We start from the raw sequence: 22,626 nt of genomic DNA, 5'->3' as shown, positions 1-22,626 counted from the left end.
AAACCTTTTCTATCATGTCTGGTACAGGTCAAACTGTAGATCTGACCAGAGTTGCTTATGACCACCTTAGTTGGAAAGGAGCAAGGAGTCTCTGCATTGAAAGAGGTTTAGGGGTAGGGAAGAATCCCTCAAGAGAACTGTTAGTTAATATGCTCATTGAACAAGATAAGACCATAGTTGGCACTTCTGGTGAGAGATTAGCTGACGGTTCACACTCTGATTCTGAGGTAGCCCCAGTAAAAGGGTTAGAAGGGAACCTTCCCAACCTGCCCCTTAGCAGGCCACCTAGCAGGGCTGGTACTGATGTGAGTTCTCATCATAGTATAGAGGTTGCTCCTTTAGGCCAGGTTGTTAGAGTGCCATCTGTTAGGGACAGGTCTCCCTCTGTTCATTCTCACTATTCTTCTGTGTCAAGGCATGCCAAACCCACCCACCCTGATGACAGAGTGTTAGAAAGGGAACGCAATAGATTGAGAGTGGAAGAATCCAGACTGAAGCTCAAGAAGCAACAGCTGGATTTAGCTAGGCAAGCATTTGATTTAGAAAAAGAAAGACAGAGGTTGGGGTTTGGACCCCATGGTGGCAGCAGCAGTATTACAGATAGTAATCCTGTAAAAGAGCATGATTCTAGGAATCTGCACAATATAGTTCCCCCTTACAAGGAGGGGGATGACATTAACAAGTGGTTTGCTGCACTTGAGAGGGCCTGTAATGTACAGGGGGTCCCTCAAAGGCAGTGGGCTGCTATCCTATGGCTATCTTTCAGTGGAAAGGGTAGGGATAGGCTCCTTACTGTTAAGGAAAGTGATGCCAATGATTCTACAGTTCTTAAGAATGCACTCCTTGATGGTTATGGCTTAACCACTGAACAGTACAGGATCAAGTTCAGAGAAACCAAAAAGGAGTCTTCACAAGACTGGGTAGACTTTGTTGACCATTCAGTGAAGGCCTTGGAGGGGTGGTTACATGGCAGTAAAGTTTCCGACTATGAAAGCCTGTATAACTTAATCCTGAGAGAGCATATTCTTAATAATTGTGTGCCTGATTTGTTACACCAGTATCTAGTGGACTCAGATCTGACATCTCCCCAAGAATTGGGAAAGAAGGCAGACAAATGGGTCAGTACAAGAGTGAACGGAAAAGTTCATACAGGGAGTGACAAGGATGGCAAGAAGAAGAATGGTAAGTCTTCTGACAAGGGTGGGGACAAATCTAAAAATGAGTCTTCATCAGGCCCACAAAAACACTCTGGTGGGGGTGGTGGGCCCAAATCCTCTTCAAATCAAGTAAAGAAACCATGGTGCTATTTATGTAAAATAAAAGGCCATTGGACAACTGATGCCAGTTGTCCAAAGAAAAGCACCAAGCCTCCCACTACCACAACCCCTACTGCTACACCTAATGCCCCTAGTAATAGCAGTGGTGGTGGGAGCAAACGTATTAATAGCCAATCCAAGGGAGTAGCTGGGCTCACTTTTGGTAATTTAGTTGGGGTTGGTCTTGTTAGGGAGACCACAGAGGCTGTGTTAGTCTCTGAGGGCGCCTTTGATTTGGCCACCTTGGTTGCTTGTCCCCTTAACATGGATAAGTACAAGCAACTACCCCTAATAAATGGTGTTGAGGTTCAGGCCTACAGGGACACAGGTGCCAGTGTTACAATGGTAATAGAGAAACTGGTCCACCCTGAACAACACCTACTTGGTCACCAGTACCAAGTGACTGATGCTCATAACAACACTCTTAGCCACCCCATGGCTGTTGTGAATCTCAACTGGGGGGGGTTACTGGTCCAAAGAAAGTTGTGGTTGCCTCAGATTTACCTGTAGACTGTCTACTAGGGAACGATTTAGAGACATCAGCTTGGGCAGAAGTGGAGTTGGAGGATCATGCAGCAATGCTGGGCATTCCAGGGCATATTTTTGCTTTGACAAGGGCTCAGGCCAAAAAGCAAAAAGGACAGGGTGACTTGGATCCTGGAACAATGGACCAAGTGCTCCCTAAAGCAAGGCTTAGTAAAGGTAAAACACTACCTACTATCCCTCCCTCTACAGTGTATTCTACTTCTGAGGAAGAAGAATTTCCACCCTGTGCAGAACCTACACCAGAGGAGCTTGAAGCAGACACTGCTGAGCTTTTGGGTGGAGGGGGGCCTGCCAGGGAGGAGCTGAGTGTGGCACACCAGACCTGTCCCACACTAGAGGGTCTAAGACAGCAAGCTGTCAAACAAGCAAATGGGGATGTCAGTGACTCTCACAGAGTTTACTGGGAGGACAACTTCTTGTATACTGAGGCAAGGGACCCTAAACCTGGAGCAGCCAGGAGATTGGTCATTCCCTTGCAATACAGAGAGTTCCTCTTAACTCTAGCCCACGACATTCCCTTAGCTGGACATTTGGGACAAAGGAAAACTTGGGACAGGCTTTTTCCCTTGTTTCATTGGCCAAGAATGTCAGAGGACACAAAGGAATTTTGTAAGTCCTGTGTCACCTATCAAGCCAGTGGCAAAACAGGTGGCACCCCAAAGGCACCCCTCATACCACTACCTGTGGTTGGGGTTTCCTTTGAAAGGGTAGGGGTTGACATAGTTGGCCCCCTTGACCCTCCTACTGCTTCAGGCAATAGGTTTATCTTGGTGGTAGTGGACCATGCCACCAGATATCCTGAAGCAATTCCTCTAAGGACCACTACAGCTCCTGCAGTGGCAAAGGCCCTCCTGGGAATCTTTTTCAGGGTGGGCTTCCCAAAAGAGGTGGTATCAGACAGGGGAAGCAATTTCATGTCTGCTTACTTAAAGGCCATGTGGAAGGAATGTGGTGTTACATACAAGTTCACCACACCCTATCATCCACAAACAAATGGACTGGTTGAGAGGTTTAATAAAACGCTCAAAGGAATGATAATGGGACTCCCTGAAAAACTCCGGAGGAGATGGGATGTCCTGTTATCTTGCCTCCTTTTTGCTTACAGGGAGGTACCCCAAAAAGGAGTGGGCATCAGCCCCTTTGAACTCCTATTTGGACACCCTGTAAGAGGTCCTCTAACACTTGTGAAGGAGGGTTGGGAACAACCTTTAAAAGCTCCTAAGCAAGACATAGTGGACTATGTACTTGACCTAAGATCTAGGATGGCTGAGTACATGAAAAAGGCCAGTAAAAACCTTCAGGCCAGCCAAGAGCTCCAAAAGCAATGGCATGACCAGAAGGCTGTTCTGATTCAGTACCAACCAGGGCAGAAAGTGTGGGTCTTGGAGCCTGTGGCCCCAAGAGCACTCCAAGACAAATGGAGTGGACCTCACATTATTGTTGAGAAAAAGGGAGAAGTCACCTACTTGGTTGACTTGGGCACTGCCAGGAGTCCCCTTAGGGTGCTCCATGTCAATCGCCTGAAACCCTACTATGACAGGGCTGATCTCACCCTGCTCATGGCAACAGATGAAGGACAGGAAGAAGAGAGTGACCCTCTCCCTGATCTCTTCTCTTCCACAGAACAAGATGCTCTAGTGGAAGGTGTAGTTCTGGCAGATTGTCTTACTGCTGAGCAGAAAGACCACTGCATAAATCTCCTGGGTCAGTTTTCTGAACTCTTCTCTACTGTGCCAGGCACCACTTCTTGGTGTGAGCACACTATAGATACTGGAGACAGCTTGCCTGTCAAAAGTAAGATCTATAGGCGGCCTGACCATGTCAGAGACTGCATAAAACAAGAAGTTCAGAAAATGCTTGAACTGGGAGTGGTTGAGCACTCTTAAAGTCCATGGGCCTCTCTTGTGGTACTTGTACCAAAACCTCATCCCAAAGATGGGAAAAGGGAAATGAGATTTTGCGTTGACTACAGAGGTCTCAACCAGGTAACTAAAACTGATGCTCACCCTATACCCAGGGCAGATGAGCTCATAGATACACTGGCATCTGCCAAGTATCTAAGCACCTTTGATTTGACTGCAGGGTATTGGCAGATCAAATCATCAGAGGATGCAAACGCAAAAACTGCATTTTCCACCATTGGAAGGCACTACCAATTCACAGTAATGCCTTTTGGTTTGAAAAATGCATCTGCCACTTTTCAGAGGTTGGTGAATACAGACCTGCAAGGGTTGGAGGCTTTTAGTGCAGCATATCTAGATGATATAGCTGTCTTTAGCTCCACCTGGGATGATCACCTGGTCGACCTGTGGAAAGTTTTGGAAGCCCTGCAAAAGGCAGGCCTCACTATCAAGGCTTCAAAGTGCCAGATAGGGCAGTGGAAAGTGGTTTATCTGGGACACCTGGTAGGTGGAGAACAGATTGCACCACTTCAGGGGAAAATCCAAACTGTCATAGATTGGGTTCCCCCTACAACTCAGACTCAAGTGAGAGCCTTCTTAGGCCTCACTGGGTACTACAGGAGGTTCATAAAAAACTATGGCTCCATAGCAGCCCCTCTTAATGACCTCACTTCAAAGAAGATGCCTAAAAAGGTATTATGGACAGCAAACTGTCAGAAAGCTTTTGAGGAGCTGAAGAAGGCCACGTGCTCTGCACCTGTCCTGAAAAGCCCCTGTTACTCCCAAAAATGTATTGTCCAAACTGATGCATCTGAATTAGGGGTAGGGGCGGTCTTATCACAACTTAATTCTGAGGGCCAGGATCAACCTGTTGCTTTTATCAGCAGGAGGTTGACCCCTAGAGAAAAGCGTTGTTCTGCCATAGAGAGGGAGGCCTTTGCTGTGGTCTGGGCACTGAAGAAGTTGAGGCCATACCTGTTTGGCACTCACTTCATTGTTCAGACAGACCACAAACCTCTACTTTGGCTAAAACAAATGAAAGGTGACAACCCTAAATTGTTGAGGTGGTCCATCTCCCTACAGGGAATGGACTATACAGTGGAACATAGACCTGGGAGTACCCACTCCAATGCAGATGGACTCTCCAGGTATTTCCACTTAGACAATGAAGACTCATCAGGTCAGGGCTAGTCTTATTGTCCTTCGTTTGGGGGGGGGGTTGTGTAGGAAAGTACCATCTTGCCTGGCATGTTACCCCCATATTTCACTGTATATATGTTGTTTTAGTTGTATGTGTCACTGGGACCCTGCCAGCCAGGGCCCCAGTGCTCATAAGTGTGCCCTGTATGTGTTACCTGTGTTATGACTAACTGTCTCACTGAGGCTCTGCTAACCAGAACCTCAGTGGTTATGCTCTCTCATTCCTTTCCAAATTGTCACTAAGAGGCTAGTGACCAATTTCACCAATTTACATTGGCATACTGGAACACCCTTATAATTCCCTAGTATATGGTACTGAGGTACCCAGGGTATTGGGGTTCCAGGAGATCCCTATGGGCTGCAGCATTTCTTTTGCCACCCATGGGGAGCTCTGACAATTCTTAAACAGGCCTGCCATTGCAGCCTGAGTGAAATAACGTCCACGTTATTTCACAGCCATTTACCACTGCACTTAAGTAACTTATAAGTCACCTATATGTCTAACCTTTACATGGTAAAGGTTGGGTGCTAAGTTACTTACTGTGTGGGCACCCTGGCACTAGCCAAGGTGCCCCCACATTGTTCAGGGCAAATTCCCCGGACTTTGTGAGTGCGGGGACACCATTACACGTGTGCACTATACATATGTCACGACATATGTATAGCGTCACAATGGTAACTCCGAACATGGCCATGTAACATGTCTAAGATCATGGAATTGTCACCCCAATGCCATTCTGGCATTGGGGAGACAATTCCATGATCCCCTGAGTCCCTAGCACAGACCCGGGTACTGCCAAACTGCCTTTCCCGGGGTTTCACTGCAGCTGCTGCTGCTGCCAACCCCTTAGACAGGTTTCTGCCCTCCTGGGGTCCAGCCAGGCTTGGCCCAGGAGGGCAGAACAAAGGACTTCCTCAGAGAGAGGGTGTTACACCCTCTCCCTTTGGAAAAAGGTGTTACGGCTGGGGAGGAGTAGCCTCCCCCAGCCTGTGGAAATGCTTTCATGGGCACAGGTGTTGCTAGCCTATCCTCTCTCCTCTCTCCTAAGTAGCCAAACCTCCTTTTCTGGCTATTTAGGGTCTCTGCTTTTTGGGAATTCTTTAGATAACGAATGCAAGAGCTCATCAGAGTTCCTCTGCATCTCTCTCTTCACCTTCTGCCAAGGAATCGACCGCTGACTGCTCTGGAAGCCTGCAAAACTGCAACAAAGTAGCAAAGACGACAACTGCGACCTTGTAACGCTGATCCGGCCGCCTTCTCAACTGTTTTTCTGGTGGTGCATGCTGTGGGGATAGTCTACCTCCTCTCTGCACTAGAAGCTCAGAAGAAATCTCCCGTGGGTCGACGGAATCTTCCCCCTGCAACCGCAGGCACCAAAAGACTGCATCACCGGTCCTCTGGGTCTCCTCTCTGCACGACGAGCGAGGTCCCTTGAACTCAGCAACTCTGTGCAAGTGACTCCCACAGTCCAGTGACTCTTCAGTCCAAGTTTGGTGGAGGTAAGTCCTTGCCTCCCCACGCTAGACTGCATTGCTGGGTACCGCGTGATTTGCAGCTGCTCCGGCTCCTGTGCACTCTTTCAGGATTTCCTGTGTGTACAGCCAAGCCTGGGTCCCCGTCACTCTAACCTGCAGTGCACGACCTCCTGAGTTGTCCTCCGGCGTTGTGGGACCTTCCTTTGTGACTTCGGGTGAGCTCCAGTTCACTCTTCTTCGTAGTGCCTGTTCCGGCACTTCTGCGGGTGCTGCTTGCTTCTGAGTTGGCTCTTTGTCTTGCTGGACACCCCCTCTGTCTCCTCACGCAATTGGTGAATTCCTGGTCCCTCCTGGGCCACAGCAGCATCCAAAAACCCTAACCGCGACCCTTGCAGCTAGCAAGGCTTGTTTGCGGTCTTTCTGCACGGAAACACCTCTGCAAGCTTCTTCAAGACGTGGGACATCCATCCTCCATAGGGGAAGTTCCTAGTCCTCTTTGTTCTTGCAGAATCCACAGCTTCTACCATCCGGTGGCAGCTTCTTTGCACCCACAGCTGGCATTTCCTGGGCATCTGCCCACTCCCGACTTGAGTGTGACTCTTGGACTCGGTCCCCTTGTTCCACAGGTTCTCTCATCAGGAAATCCATCGTTGCTGCATTGCTGGTGTTGGTCTTCCTTGCAGAATTCACCTATCACGACTTCTGTGCTCTTTGGGGAACTTAGGTGCACTTTGCACCAACTTTTGAGGGTCTTGGAGTGGGCTATTTTTCTAACCCTCACTGTTTTCTTACAGTCCCAGCGACCCTCTACAAGGTCACATAGGTTTGGGGTCCATTCGTGGTTCGCATTCCACTTCTAGAGTATATGGTTTGTGTTGCCCCTGTACCTATGTGCTCTCATTGCAATCTATTGTGACTGTACATTGCTTGCATTGCTTTCTATTGCTATTACTGCATATTTTTGGTATTGTGTACATATATCTTGTGTATATTTGCTATCCTCATACTGAGGGTACTCACTGAGATACTTTTGGCATATTGTCATAAAAATAAAGTACCTTTATTTTTAGTATATCTGTGTATTATGTTTTCTTATGATATTGTGCATGTGACACTAGTGGTATAGTAGGAGCTTTACACGCCTCCTAGTGCAGCCTAAGCTGCTCTGCTAAGCTACCTTTTCTATCAGCCTAAGCTGCTAAACACCCCTCTACACTAATAACGGATACCTGGACCTGGTGCAAGGTGTAAGTACCTCTTGGTACCCACTACAAACCAGGCCAGCCTCCTACAATGTGCCACAGTTGTTGTTACTCAAATTGTTTGAAAATGTCAGTAATTTATATGATGTAATTATGCAACAATTCCATATGTTCTAGTTGTCTGACCCGGAAGGTAAAATCAGAACTGCCTCGACTTGACCATGCCTTATTATTAGATGTCTATTACTTTGCACTTTTTTGTTTTTCTTTCCTTTTTTTCTTTTTTCTTTGCACAGGTAATTGTATCTAAATGATATTCAGTGTTTGTAAAGAAGGCGGCAATATCTACCTGCAGCAATCAGTACGTTGTGCATTGTAATTGTAAATTAAAAAAAAGATAAAACAAAATTGTCACCATTGTCTAAGCACAAGTGCTCTCCCACATGAAGGTGGGGACGTCTTTGTGAATAGAATTCCTGATTTCTCACCTACTCCCTGTAGGGATGTCCTCCCCACTGCTGCCAGCTTTATCAGCAGCAACGAGAAGTGTGGCATCCCCCTATCCCTTCTTGGTTTGCACTGACTCCTTCTACCAGCTTGCATCATATTGAAAACTTGCATCATTTACAAAGCTGAAGATCAAACTTGTTTTTAAGATTGTAGTCTCTGATAGGTAAAATGACAACCTTCACAAACAAAACAATGACATGGGAAATCCAAAGAGCCAACAGCAGGCTTTTCCCTGCTACACCCTCAAAATCGGACTAAACTTTCTTCTCCAGCTAGGATAGCCCCCATTGCCACAGCTGTACTGGAAGTGTCTGAAAACATCCTTGTTCAGCAATTCCGGCCCAACTTAGCTACCATTCACCAAGGTAGCTCTCCTATTTGTACCCTTGTATTTGTGTGATTTGCTAAATTGCTGAGATTCTGGATCACTAAATACTCTAGCAAAATAACTACAAAGTCAATTTAATTATATAATCTCCACGTCATCTTGAGGTCCTTCAATATATATAATGATTTTGAATTGCAACTTGAATCTGCATTATGTGACTCAATCTCCCATTTCAAGAAAGCACGACTTTAAAAAAAAAAAAAAAAAAAAGGACCATAATATGACGTGCAGGTGATATAATAACATGGACCTGGCAGTTATTTTGCACTGAAAGATCATCTTAGTAACTATTATGACAACAGTTCATTAAGGACAAAAGGCACATCAACATAATCTTTCATGCTTTGATTATGAGATCTACTTGGAAGCATCTTATTTTTTTAGCCCATTAATTACTTTTACATTTACTTTCCTCAAATGAGCCCTGCAGAAGCAATTGGTGAGCCACGAGACACGTGTTGGTTGTGACTATATCAGAATATGAAGAACTAGTCATGGGACTTCTACTTTGTTTTAAAATGTGATTAAAAAGTTATCAATATAAAGAAACGTTTGATGAAATGTACTGGTATTACAAGTAAAAAGATTTGTTAAAAGAGGATTTTAAAAGAGAAGTGTTTTTCAATAAAAGAAAAAGCAAAAGGGGGAATGTGTATGGGTTAATTAATATGTGGCTAGTCAAAAATGGCTCCTACTGATGTGTACATGTTTTTTCCTTGCAAAATATCGGTTTATTGGGTTACCGATGTGGCAGGTAGTACCCTAGCGCAGGGCCGTTCTCATCTGTAACCCATAATATATTCAAACTGACGTTTAGGGGTGGTGAGGAATTTAAGAGGTCAGGGATGAGTGAAGATTATGGCCAGAAAGAGTTAGGGTTCAGGAATGAGTAGTTTGGGATGGTGCTTAGTTTTAAGGGTTCAGCGAATGGTGAGGATTAGATGTAGAAGGGCGTTTTATGGCTCAGGGATGGGTGGAGTTTGGGTGTTGTGAGGGCTTCTTAGGTTTCAGGGATGGGTTGCATTTAGGGGTGGAAAGGGTTATTAGGGATCAGTGGAGTTTAGGGCAATGAGGGTTTTTAAGACTGTGATATATGGGGTTTTAGGGGTGAGGAGGTTTCTAGGGATCTATGAAGCATGTTGTTTAAAGGTAGTGGAAGGTTTTTAGGAATTGTTTAGGGTTCCAGGATGAGTGGGGTTTTAAGCATAGAAAGGAGCTTTTAGAGCTCAGGAATGGACTGAGTTTTGGAGTAGTGAACAGGTTTTAGAGTTCAGTATAGGTGGAGATCAGGGTAGAAACGACTTTTAGAGTTAGCGATGGGTAGAGTTTAGGTGTCAGGGAAGGGCAGAGTTTAGTCATGGTAGGGTTCTTAAGGGGCAGGGATGGACGGAGATCAGGAGTTCTGAAAGGGTCAAGGATCAATGTGTTTAGGGATGGTGAGGGGCAGCAAATTAAAGTCACCCAAAACAAGTGTCTGACAATGTCAAATGTATAGAAACCTGACGTATTGTTCTCTAGAGTAAAACATTAATAGAAACTCCTCCGGTCTGAAAGTAAGACCTGCATCCATTACAATTACACCTCAAAAAAGAAACATGTGAAAGCCAATTTCGAAAAAAAGGAGTTGTGTGAATTGGTCTCTATGAACTGGTAAATGACACTCACCCTGTAAATTCCCATTAAACAGTTTATGTAAAATTGTTTCTCGGTTATTGTATTCCATGAAGTTGTTTTTCTATGAAATCACACACAACCCTAGATGAAACCCTGAGATAGACTGGCAAATTAAGATGATCACAAGCCCTGACATTTACACATTTTGCCTTTCTGAGGTATGGATATTTCATGACATGAGTCCTTTAGTGTGGACGTTGTACTTGAAACTCAGACTTCAAAACACTATTCACAGGAATGCAATAGGCTGCCTGGTTTGACGTTTGCTCAGGGTTTGAGGAGGTAGAAGGGCAGAGTACCGGAGACCATGGGCTGAGTCACCAGATTGCTCGCCAGTTAGGGGGCTGCGTCTGACTGGGTGCCTGTGGACACTGTTGGTAACACTACTGAGCTGCTCATGCTGTCCAGATTCTGGGGCTGGCAGGTTCTGTGGGGTGTCTGTGGAGACCGGTCAGGCATGGTGGCCCTCTGTTCCCTGATGGGACCAATCTCGACCTTCATTTACAGACTCATTTGTCTGGTACGGTGGAGCTAGTGAAGGACAGGGCTTTGGCTCATCAAATCAGGCCAAATTAGCCAAGTTTACCACAAGGATGACTGGGAGCCAACGGTGGGGATCTAGCATCAGCAGAGGCAGGGCCAGCTTTAGGGAGGTGAGAATGCGCCTGGTACCGACTTTGGTGGGGGCACTATGTTTGAAAATAACTTATGGGTTTAAAAATTTGTACTTTCTTTTGCGACCAGCAGTTCCAGGCAACAATAAAAATGTCAAGATAACTCTGGTGATAATATTACTGCAGGTGAGAGATCGTAATTTTATCTAGTGACAGTTTTGCCTCACCTTACAGTAACTCAGAGGGATAATGTGCCTGCTTCAAAGAACATGAACCACGCAGATCACAAAACTGAGTGTGAGTGAGCTATGTGTGGTGCTTTAAAAAATGAAATGGTATGTCAGATAGGGACTATGGAGAGATGAGGGGCAGTATTGGAGAGTGGTGGTGAGGGAATTGGTGGAGATGGTCAGGGGGGTAAGGGCACAAAAAAGGCTGTTGCACTACTCGCTAAAGCTGGCTCTGTGCAGAGGCATCTGGGGATGTACTCCCAACATGGGCCCCAGTTACATCAGCTCCATTGACTTCATCCTGCAAGCAATCGCTGACACCAAACAGGTGCTGAAAACCCAAATCGGTGCAGAGGGGTATGATGTAATACTTCTTTGACAGACAGTTTACTAGTCACAGAGGAGGAGATACATATTTTGTCCGAAGAGGATGAACTGAAGGGTCTTCACTCTGAGATGCAAAACCTTAAAACAACCAATCTGGAGATTTGTGGCTGAGTGAAGGATGCCGAGGGATGATTCCCAATGCAACAACTTAAGGTTTGTGGGCTTTCTAGAGGGAGTGGGGGGTGTTGGGAGGGAGAGAATTCAGTCCCTCTTTCTGGAACACTGGTTAAAGCAAAAGTTCCCTGCAGCCAGTTCTGTCCTTGCTTTCTTATTGAGAGGGTTCATAGGGCGCTGGGCCCTCGGCCGCAACCTCGTGCATTGACACGCACAATAATTGCTTGTTTTCTTCAATAATAGAGACTTTGACATTGCTCTGCGATCTGCCAGGGCAGCCGGGAAGCTCCAACACAACATCCTTATTTTCCCTTATTACACTCATATTGTACAAAAGCAGCACCACTTCTTTGTCCAAGTGAAGCAAAAGGTAGGAGCGATGAACCTACGCTACATGTGGCTGTTTACAGCAAAAATAAAGGCCTTCTTTAACAAGGTCCATTTCTTTGAATTTCCGGCACAATCCTGGTCGTGGCTGGAGGAGCATTGAGCATTTTGTTGGGGGGGTCTATCCTCAACAAAATCGCACCTGAACACCCTTAGGAGTGGTGGAGGCATACCCATCATAGACCTCGCCCTGACAATTAAGGTGGAAAGAGTCCCGCACGAACATCATGGAGGGTTATGACTCTCGGGGAGACACGTCACACCCTGGAGGATATGTGCCAAAGGCAACATGGAGGGAACTGATAAGTCATGACCTCTTAGACTAATCATTGTTTGGCTGTCTGACCACCAGAGGTACCTCATCAGCTCTCCTCCTCTATAATATCGGAACCTGGTTGAGTGCAGACCATGCGCTGCCCCATAGGTAAGACAAGGCAGCACTGGTTTACACACATGGAGGCTGAACCCAATCGGCTGGCATATTAGCAACGGCCTGAAGTAGATCTACTTTCTTCACTCAATAGCAACAATAATTCATGTTGTTTACCTGTGATGTTGCCTACTAATTTTGAATTGGGGTTTTTCAGGGCCCCTGCAACCACTCTTATGTGTCAGTTTGTTTTATTTGTCATGGTTCACTTTACCAGAGGTATGATTTGGTCAATTCAGGGTGACGGATGCTTCTAGGCTAGAAGTATCGGGAAGAGGACTGCTGGAGGTTGAAGGTTCTGTTTCAATTTTGTCATAGTTAGATTTTTTTGTTACATTACAAATGGATTTTCAGGCAGGTTCGCGAGTATGCATGGACTGCGATGGCTGATGTTCGGTAGAGGTTGACGTGAATATTGTGTAATGTCCTGGAAAGTGAATGGTTTGAAAAAGAAAAAAAATTAAGAGAGAGCCAATTATGTTATACTTGAATCCGCACCCAATATCTTATTCTTCCATGAGACTCACTTGCTGGGCACGAACAGAGTTCCTGGTCAGATGGTCAGATATTGTTACACACAAGTTAGTTACTCAGGACTCACTAGAGGGCCTAGGGGTGTTGCAATTCTGCTTCACAGACAGTTTCCATTCTTGATACAACAAGTCCACACTGGCAGCATAACTCTACAAGGTGCACTTTCCAATCCATGGGTGTCACTGGTGAACTTGATTCAATGCACCAGCAATGAATGTGAAAGAGAAGTTACTGAACCCCCGCGAGTCGCCCTTCAATGTGTCCTTTTCATAGAAGTTTTGCTTTTGGGTTACAAACAATCGCCGAATGGGATCAGGGACACTGTGTAAACAGCAACAACCTTATTTAGTTATTCACATTGTCACATACAGTACTAAGAAGAATCAACACTTAAGTGAAAAGTATTTACTACATGGACAATCTTTTAATTACCACATCTAAAATAACTACACAGATTATTTAAAAAACAGCAACAAGACACGTTATAAATAACAAGAATAAAATTAACATTTCCATCATTATTAAAATGTAATTTAAAAATATCTAGAACACAAAATCTGAATGCCTGCTTCTATCCGCTATACTGTGAGAGCATGAAAGGCAGAGCAACTTGCAATCTAGAATTTCTTAGGGGGGGAGGGAAGCTCTGTATACATTCTTGACAGCTAAGGCTATCCTTTTCAGTGGAGGCAGGAAAACAGTGTTCCCCACAAATGGCAAACACCCACTGTGGTAGCTGTCAGTCGGTCGTTATTCCTCCAGGAATTGGCTTTATCAGATTCATTCTTCAGGCTAGATGAACCATCTGGGAAGTGTGCTGGCAGCAGGTTAGACTGTCTCTGGCAGAATCATGGGGGATAATCTAAATGAAAGACCTCTCCGGACTAATGGTCACGTGGCAGTCTTTATATTCTAAATCTTATCAAAATCTAGATTTTCTGAAATAGGATTAGGTATGCTTGACAAAGATTATGTTCATCAAGGCATGCGTCACAAACATTTCCTTATGGACATCAAAAAGATGTAAATTCAGACTACATTATTTTGATTACAGGTCTGTATGTGTTCTAATGTAACCGTGACATGGTTAGCAGGCATTTCACCCAAACTAATGTTGCATTAGATGTTGCATTTATGACATTAATCAAAGAAATTGACAATTTAATAGTGTCACGTATGTTCGCATTATGCTAATGAGGCTACTGGATTTGGGAAACAGGATCATATGGATTGTGGCTACTAAGAAGAATTCCACACCACATGTCACCTGTCAGCCGAATCTGGGTTCACTGGCTAACTAGCAGCGCCTCATCTCGGGCCAAGATGATTGTGGCAACAGGGTGCATGACAAGATGACGCCTCAGGGGAATCATGGTTGATCAGATCCCATCACTTTCTCTCAGTTACCAAAAGTCTTATGCAGGCAAAGACGATAGAGGCAGAGTATAGTTCAATAAGAATTTATTGAAGTAACTGCATCTTAGACAAAAACGTGAATTGCAATAACTAGGATGATTAAACACAATAAAAGCAAATAAGTAACTAATAGAGTAAAACACAAGAATAATCCTACCATACTGTCACTAGGAGTGATGCATATATTTCTCCTACCTACACTATGTGTGAGCACAGCGTAATAATAATCACTCATACTTGGGGGAAGAAGCTGCTAGTCTAGGGAGACACCGGCCCAGTGTGGATCAGGAGTCCAGTCGTCTAGGCAAGTAGCTACAGCAATGCAATCAGCATACAGTCGTGGTCATCTGGCTGGAATCTCCCTTTACCGTGTCTGGGACAAGGTTTTTTTTAAAATAATAAAACAGCTGACATTCTAAGAAAAGGTCCCCACATATGAGTGTGTGTTTTCTGTGAATGTTGGAACCACAGCATACCATGTTTGTAGGCAACCCAAACTGACTGTAGCTTTGGAGAAAGCACAAAGTGAAATAAATCTCCTAATAAGAACTTGATGCTTTTCTAGGTGAAAGTACAATTAGATAAAGGAAATAAACCAGCGCCACAAATACTGCTATTGCTAGAAAACCAAGGGAGTGCTGACTAAAATGTAACAGGGTTAAAGCGCACAGCGGCAGGGCTAGTTAGCTTAAAAAAAGTGCGTAAAACATGGCTAAAGTAGCTATACAGCACCCTCCCCTTGCCGGTCAAAGAAAAGAGAAAGAAAAAAATCTAATAAGCCTTACGCTAAAAAAAAACAAATATGTCAATAGTGACAAGTTAAGAGACACAGAGGCCGAAAAAGGGGCAATTTGAACAAGGCAAATTCAATAGTCAGTGTCACTTTGGAAATCACCAATTACATCCGGGACAATTGAAGCCAGGATATGTTCTACTTCAGCAGGCAGTAAAATATCCAAATCATATCTGAGAAGAGCCACAGAGCACTCGTGTTCCAAAGCCTGAGCTCCAGCTGAGGTAGCAGCATTCCGTGTCACTCCCTCGATAGAGCTAAGAGTTGCAGAATCCATAAAAGGCAACTCGTAAGGGGATTCCCGTAGCAAACGCAACCTCAACACGCGTGTCTGATAATGAGCCCTCATCGAGAACATCAACAGATCAGTGTCCAATGAAAGTAAGCGCTGCGTAGAAAGACAGACTTTCAGTGCACATTCAAAGAGACACCAGAGGCATCAAAACACGGGCAGCACAAAATCCAAAACCGGTCGTAATGTCAAAGACCAGTCACACTCCAGCTGTTCCAGGAGTAGTGACCCGAAATACTGCATCATGCGTTCACAACAGTGTTGTGCTGGCGGCAGCGTTTCAGTACTCCCTGCTGTGACGGGACAGCCTTTGCACAGGAAAAGTAGCAACTGCAAAATGCCATCCATAATAGACAAAGTAATCGGAAATCCCCCGAAATTACTTGAAAATATAGAATGTATGGCTGATGGTATTAAACCGAAAATAGAAGAGAAGGTGTGAACAAAACCAGAACCAACAGCCTTAAAAAAGTGGGCAATTCCAGTAGTACTGGACACATTAAATATTCGTACCACCAGTTCACCAAAGTGTCTTGGAAAATTTGTAGTTAAAAGGGACTGAATCTCTGCCGATGACCTAGCAACCTGAAGCGCATAGGTCTTGCGTGCAGATGTAAACTCCACATGTTTTCTGAAACAATAAAGCCTTTAGTCTGCTCAACTTGTCAAAATTCACATCAGAAGTAGCAATATGAGACCAAATGTCTGCAACTCCTTGAAACTGCGTAGGGAGAAAAAGGACATTCCTGCAGCACGTAAAAATTTGGAAGACTGAAATGACATAAGCTATTCCGGCACACGTATCACAACAGCTCTCACTGTTAAGGAGCACATACCTGCCATTGGAGAGCACCTGGAATGCAGGTTTAATCAAGGGGACTGGGACTCCCTTCAGATAACAAGCCAAGTTTGCCACAGACACATTACACGCCCCATGCAAGGACAGCTGGTTACAAACCATCAAATGATTCACAGACATCTTGCATTCAGTACCGTACAAGAAAGGAAGCTCCCACACTTTGTGTATGTAACTATCTCCCAGCCTTTCATGTCTGCCCACTTGGAGTGTGTTTCAAACAGGATGTAAATTGAAGTGTTGAAATGGGCAGATTTATAACCCCATGTATTAGCCATTCAGCACGTTATTTCAGCCACACTAAAAGGCAACTTTTCTAACTTTTCAATATTCAACATGACATATGTTGCTTCTTTCTTAGCCATTATTTGTTGTTGTCGCATTAAATTAAATGTGGAAAAAAATCTCCCTTGCACTCACATGTTGCCAGGGAACGCGACCTGCTTTCAGTGTTTGTGGTGTCCAACTTAACTGCATAATGGTTCTTAGCTGATTTTGTCCATGTTGCAAAAATGATACCTCACTCTGTACTATATCTATTGTAGAGGATACAATACAATTCAATGTATAAATTAAGTCGGATAAGGTGTTAATCCTATTATCAACAACAGCTAATGCTTTCTGAAAGATTTCCTGATCTATTTGCCTTTCCGGGCAGCCGCCTCTTGTTCGGAAGGCTTCCATATTTCATTTTATGCAGCATATAAGAAGCGTTTTCTGCATTTTCTTCTGGGGCCTAACTGGAAATTGTGTAAATCTGTGTTTTTGGACAGGGAACTTTGATGTTCTTTGACAGCATCTAGAGATGAGACCTTCATCCAGTGCTGGCATTGTTTCCCTACACTATATGTTGTCACTATACCCGAGTGTTCTGAGGACACAGAGCGAGGGTCCGGCCTATTCATTCAAAAATCCCCTGAGGACTTAACAAAACGAGTATGGCACCCATTGGTGTCTACAGGCCATAATTACCACCCACCAGGATGCGAAAATGCTGCGTTCAATGTACCATTCTGGACCCATCCATTGAGCTGATTTTCGGATACATTTATATATTTTTGCCATTTGTAAAATTTAGTAGGGGTGGGAATGCTGCGCACATTCAGTTAATGTTTGCTAAGCCTAAACAGCTTGTTTGTTGTACTGTTTCATTTAAAAATATAAGTTGAACAGGAACCATACATGCTCTAAATAAAGCTTCTCTTCCTCTTATTTGCCAGTTTTTTGTTCCCCACACACTCTTTAAGTCAATTGACTTCAACCAGTACTCATAGCCTTCTATAGCCAATCGGGAAACAAAGGAACCAGAGTAAATCAATTTTGTATCTGTTAATAAAACATGTTGGCTTTCCATTTCTGGCAATTTAAAATAATATGACTCCGTATCCTTGACATTGTGCCCAGAAAAATATGCAAATTTCTCAGTATACGTTTTAGAACTGCTTACTGGTGGAGTCGGGCAGTGTTCACTTTGTGTATATTTAAAAATAGTCTTTGGGGTACTTGCTCTGTGAATGAAGTAACGTCCATAGTAATTATAACAAAACATATCACCATAATTTCCTTTGAACTGGTACACATCTTCATTTTCAAATACTGTATAATACTTCAGATCTGACATCATAGCATCAACAGTTTTCACATCCCAATAATCAGAAACCACTCCCGGTGTGATTACATCTGTCATGGAGAGTTTAAAGACATATGGTATTTGAATGACCTCAGGAGGCCCATTTATATTGAATAATACTTTGTCCCAAACAATCCCATCAGGAATTGGCATGGCTGTAATGTTCACTAGAGACAAGTCTCTGCTAATTTTGTGTGATGAAAAATGTGGTTTTAGAACCTCATCCACCAGTTCAACTGTAGAGCATTCAGGAAGAAAATGACCCTGCATTAGAAGAAAGAAAACTATAACAAACCCAATCCAAAGGAGAAAGGCTAGTACAGTCAGTAAGACCCATAAATAAATCCATGGACAAATGAAATAGTTACTTTTAAGCCAATGTATCAGCTTACGTGCGCTTGAAAGTTCTGTTGCAGTAGAGGCAGAGGGGTCTGAAGAAAAGTCGTCTGCATCGACAAAGTAACCATCACCTGTACAAACAAATGCTGGAGGTGTATTTTGAAGAAGTGAAGCTGCTAAAGATTCCCTCAGTGGTGCGTAAAAAGTTACTATATCTGTTTCTGTAGAATTTGTAGAACATTGCTCCATATTAGCAGAAATCAATATGGAAGTGGTTGTCAGTGGAACCAATGAAAGCTAATTTTCCACCCTCCCCAAAATCTTAGAGGTATCAGCATTGTTGTGAAGACTTGTGGGGGAACATCCTGATCTTTAGTGGGAGGGATTTGGGCACTACTCAGGAGTCCTCTAGGTCTGCTGTGCAGGATTGGTCACATGATGTAATTTGACATTGTCAATGGAGACAAAGTGGCAGGCAGCGGTGGTAGAATCACAGTTCTGGTACCGTGTATTCCCAGGACTCGAACCGGTGCACAGTAAGAAGGACCGAATTCCTTTTTCACAGCAATCTTTTCATGCACTAGATCCCCAAGATTAGGAATCCAGCCAGTGGATGTTACTGGTACATCCCTGATTGCAAGGGAGGCAGCATTGACAGATGCGATGTCATCACAGAACTGTTGTAAGTCCTGCAAGACAGTGACATGTTCATTTATGTCATAGGGTGTATCCGCCACCTCCACACCAGGACCATCAAGATCTTGACCATACAATCGAGTTCCAAAAAGGCATTTGTATGAGGTGCACCCCCCCAGGGACCTTCTAGGCAAATTGTTAAGTTCTCACCGGGCTCCATATAGGTGTGTAAGCCAGCTACGACCCATGCTTAATACTCTAGCTGTTAAGGATTGCTTTAAATCTCGGTTTCGTCACTCCACAACACTATTTCCCTTGGGATTAAATGGAGAAGAGTAATGCAGTTGGACCCCTAAAGAACCCACGTCCCTGTAAACCCTTGAGGCAAAAGCAGGGCCTTGGTCCAAATGGAAAGCCACAACAGCATATGCAAGACTCGCAAATCTTAAATAACAGTTTGAGCGTCAGCCGAGTGTTGTGGCCAAACCCACAGAAATCTGGAGCATGAGTCAGCAGCGACTAGAATATATTTGTATGCACTATCTGGTGTCAGGGGACCACAATGGTCTAAGTACACACATTGTAATGGTTTGTTAGAAATTAGGAGGGGTGTCTGCGTTGGGGGCTTCACAGTGGACCCTTTTATTTACTGGCAGATGTCACAACAAAGGACATACTGCTTGGTCCCTTTATAAACACCTGGCCACCAATATCATGATTGTAATATTGAAATTGTAGCCGCCACACCTGCATGGGCAAAAGCAACATCCTCATGCGCTGCTTTTACTAACGCAGGTCTTAGTTCTTTATTTTGAATTATCCAAACTCCCACGCCTGTAATTGTTACTCATGCATCAAACAAGCCTGCCATCCGGTAGGAATACTTAGCAGGATATGCTTTAGGAAAAGGCATTCCATCAGCCAAAGCTGCTACGGCTGCCAGTGTTTCATCATCCACTTTCAGCTTGGAACCAGTTACTGCAGCAACAGAAGCCATAGCTACTGGTGATTTGGCTGCTTCATCAGCCAAAGTATTGCCTTCAACGTGTATTCCAACACGCTGATGTCCTAGTGTATGTACAACATGGACATTAGGTAGCGTTTCCTTCAGATCCGCTACTTTCCCCCACAGAAGTCTGTGCTTGACAGTGTTGCCTTTTGATTCTCTGAACCCATTTTGGCGCCAGTAATGCAGATATTAATTGAAGGACAGGACACAATAATATGAATCACAGACAATCAACGCCATCTGCTCAGGATCCATATGTTCCAGTGCCATCACCAGAGCTTTGAGCTCTGCAAGTTGTGCAGTGCAATCTCCTAGAGTTTGTGTGTACGTATATTGTAGATTGAACTTGCCATCCTTCATGTAATCACTCACGACTGCGTAAGCAGCGGAGTATTGGTGTTTTGTCCCAATCGCTAGTTGGGCTGAACCATCAGTATACAGAATTTGATGATATTGTTTGATATGTAATATATTTGCTGGAACTGAATACTCAAGTTCATATTGTAAGAATTCTTGGGACTGTAATTTGGAGTAAAAAACATAAACATCAGTGGCTGACAGACATTGCCTATTGCATCCAATGTGGATGTAGTGCTTTAACATTAGGAACGCTCGCTTTGGTAACAGCCTTTTGGGCAGGAACAGGGGAAGACAACAATAATGCACTTCCCCTGGGCCAGAGGTCTCTCTTTAAGGACCGCCATCTGGACAGCAGTGAGAATTTTCTCAGTGGGAGCAAAGCATTGTTCAGCTGTAGAATACAACTCTGATTTATATGCAATATGGACGGTCTCACCCTCATTGATTGTCACATAGGCGAAACCAATAGCACCAGAAATTACTCTGACGACCAAATGTTTTTTTATTGTCCCTTGTATGCAGGTGTTGTGCTTCGAGCATGTCTTTTTGCAAAGCTTTCAGAATGAGTGTGTGTTCGGCTGTCCAAAATTTACCAGTAAAATCAGGACGGATTAAGTCGTAGAATGGTTTGATGCATTGTGCATAATCTGGAATGTATGTTCTGCCAAAGTGTAAAAAGCTCAACACTGACTGGAGCTTTTTTACTGTGTTTGGATGTTGTAATTGTGCAATTTTTTCAAAAAATTGGGGCACCAGGGTCCTGCCTTCATCCAACAATTCATATCCCAGAAACAGGACACTAAGAAAAGCTATTTTAATTTTTTTGAATTTGAATTTGTAGCCAATTTTGGCAAATCCTACAACAATGCGGGCTACCTGTCTTAAATGTTACACAAGGTCGTCGTCTGTGAGATAAATTTCATCCACATATGACAACGCCTCAGGGTCAATGTCGTGTAAAAATAGATGTTACACAAACTGAGAACAGCCATGGACTATTCTTGGACCCCTGTGGGAGTCAGCAGAATTTTCTAAGAGCCCAGGGCGCTAAAACTTGTTAGGTCCCTACTTTCAGGTGCTATATTTTAGCAGAAAAACCTGTTTGATATATTGAGGGTCGTTTTGTATTTTCTGCGCACTATATTGTTCATAAGTGCTGTGCTATGTGCATTTTGTATAGCAAATGTTTTAGTGTGACTATTTAAATGTCTGTAGTCTAAGACTATTCTATATGAATAGTCGGGTTTAGCGACTGAAAATAATGGATTATTCATGGATGAGTCTGAGAGTTCAATAACACCCTGGTGTCCAATTGGTTAAGGATTTCCCTCACAGGTGCTTTAGCATCATATTTTATAGGATACTGAGGTTGTGGTTAGGGTTGGGATTTATTTTTTAGGTATTACATTGTAGGGGGAATCTTTGTCTTATCCTACGTGACTGTGATATAACGCAGGTGCCTGTGCCAATACCCCATCAATGGCATGCATTTCAACAAGCTTTCTGGGAACAAGAGGCGAGAAAGATTTTTCAATCACATCCTCTCCATAAGGGAGATTGCGGATTAATTTTGGCGGCCAATCTTTTTCAGTCAGAAAAATATCGTAAATAGAGACAACGAGGTCCATAAAAGATAGTGTCAATTATGCATTCAATGTCCCCTTCTAACTGAATAGTTACTTTGTACACCCTTTTGGGTGTGGAGACACTCATGCCTGCAGTCTCAACTCGTAAGAAGTCATCAGTTGCTTTCACCTCCAGATGTTCCTGAAGATCCTGACAAACTATTGTGACCTCTGCTGCACTGTCGAACAGTGTTAGTGCCCACTTCTTGTTCTTCAGTAAAGCCCTCTTCTTGAGTGGCAAGTCGAATTGTAACTGCTGACACCTTTTTCTTTTTAAATTGGGTTTTCTGCTGTGGAAGTTTCTCTTCTTTTTTAACTGAAACTTCAGATGAGCTTTGAGAGTCCTTTCTCAGTTTCACGGACTCAGTTGGCTGTTCTGACCACCCACCTTTCTCACTGCGTTTTTCCTTTGAGTCCGGAAAAGGAACAAGATTGGTGTGTATCAGTATATTGATATCTGTCAGGTGTTTTTATATTATCCCTATTTCTAAGGTTGTACCTGTTTTGTGGGGTCTCCACATGCAGAGATTATCCCCTTTCTTTTTTTAGGTTTTTGTTGTTTTTCATTCCAGCGTTTTTTGGAACCTTCTGGCGCTTACTTGGTAGTATCTTTATGAGATCTGCCTTGAAATTGTGGTTTAATCGGTCTGGTCTCCAGATTATCTCGACCAATACTAGAATAGGTCTCTGCGATAATCTTTGGTAGCTCCTGTTCTTGTTCCTGTGGAGGAACATCACAGAGCCGCAAGCACACTGCTAGT

This window comes from Pleurodeles waltl, chromosome 2_2, assembly GCF_031143425.1.
Source record: "Pleurodeles waltl isolate 20211129_DDA chromosome 2_2, aPleWal1.hap1.20221129, whole genome shotgun sequence".
Lineage (NCBI taxonomy): Eukaryota > Metazoa > Chordata > Amphibia > Caudata > Salamandridae > Pleurodeles > Pleurodeles waltl.
This window is presented reverse-complemented; position numbering follows the sequence as displayed.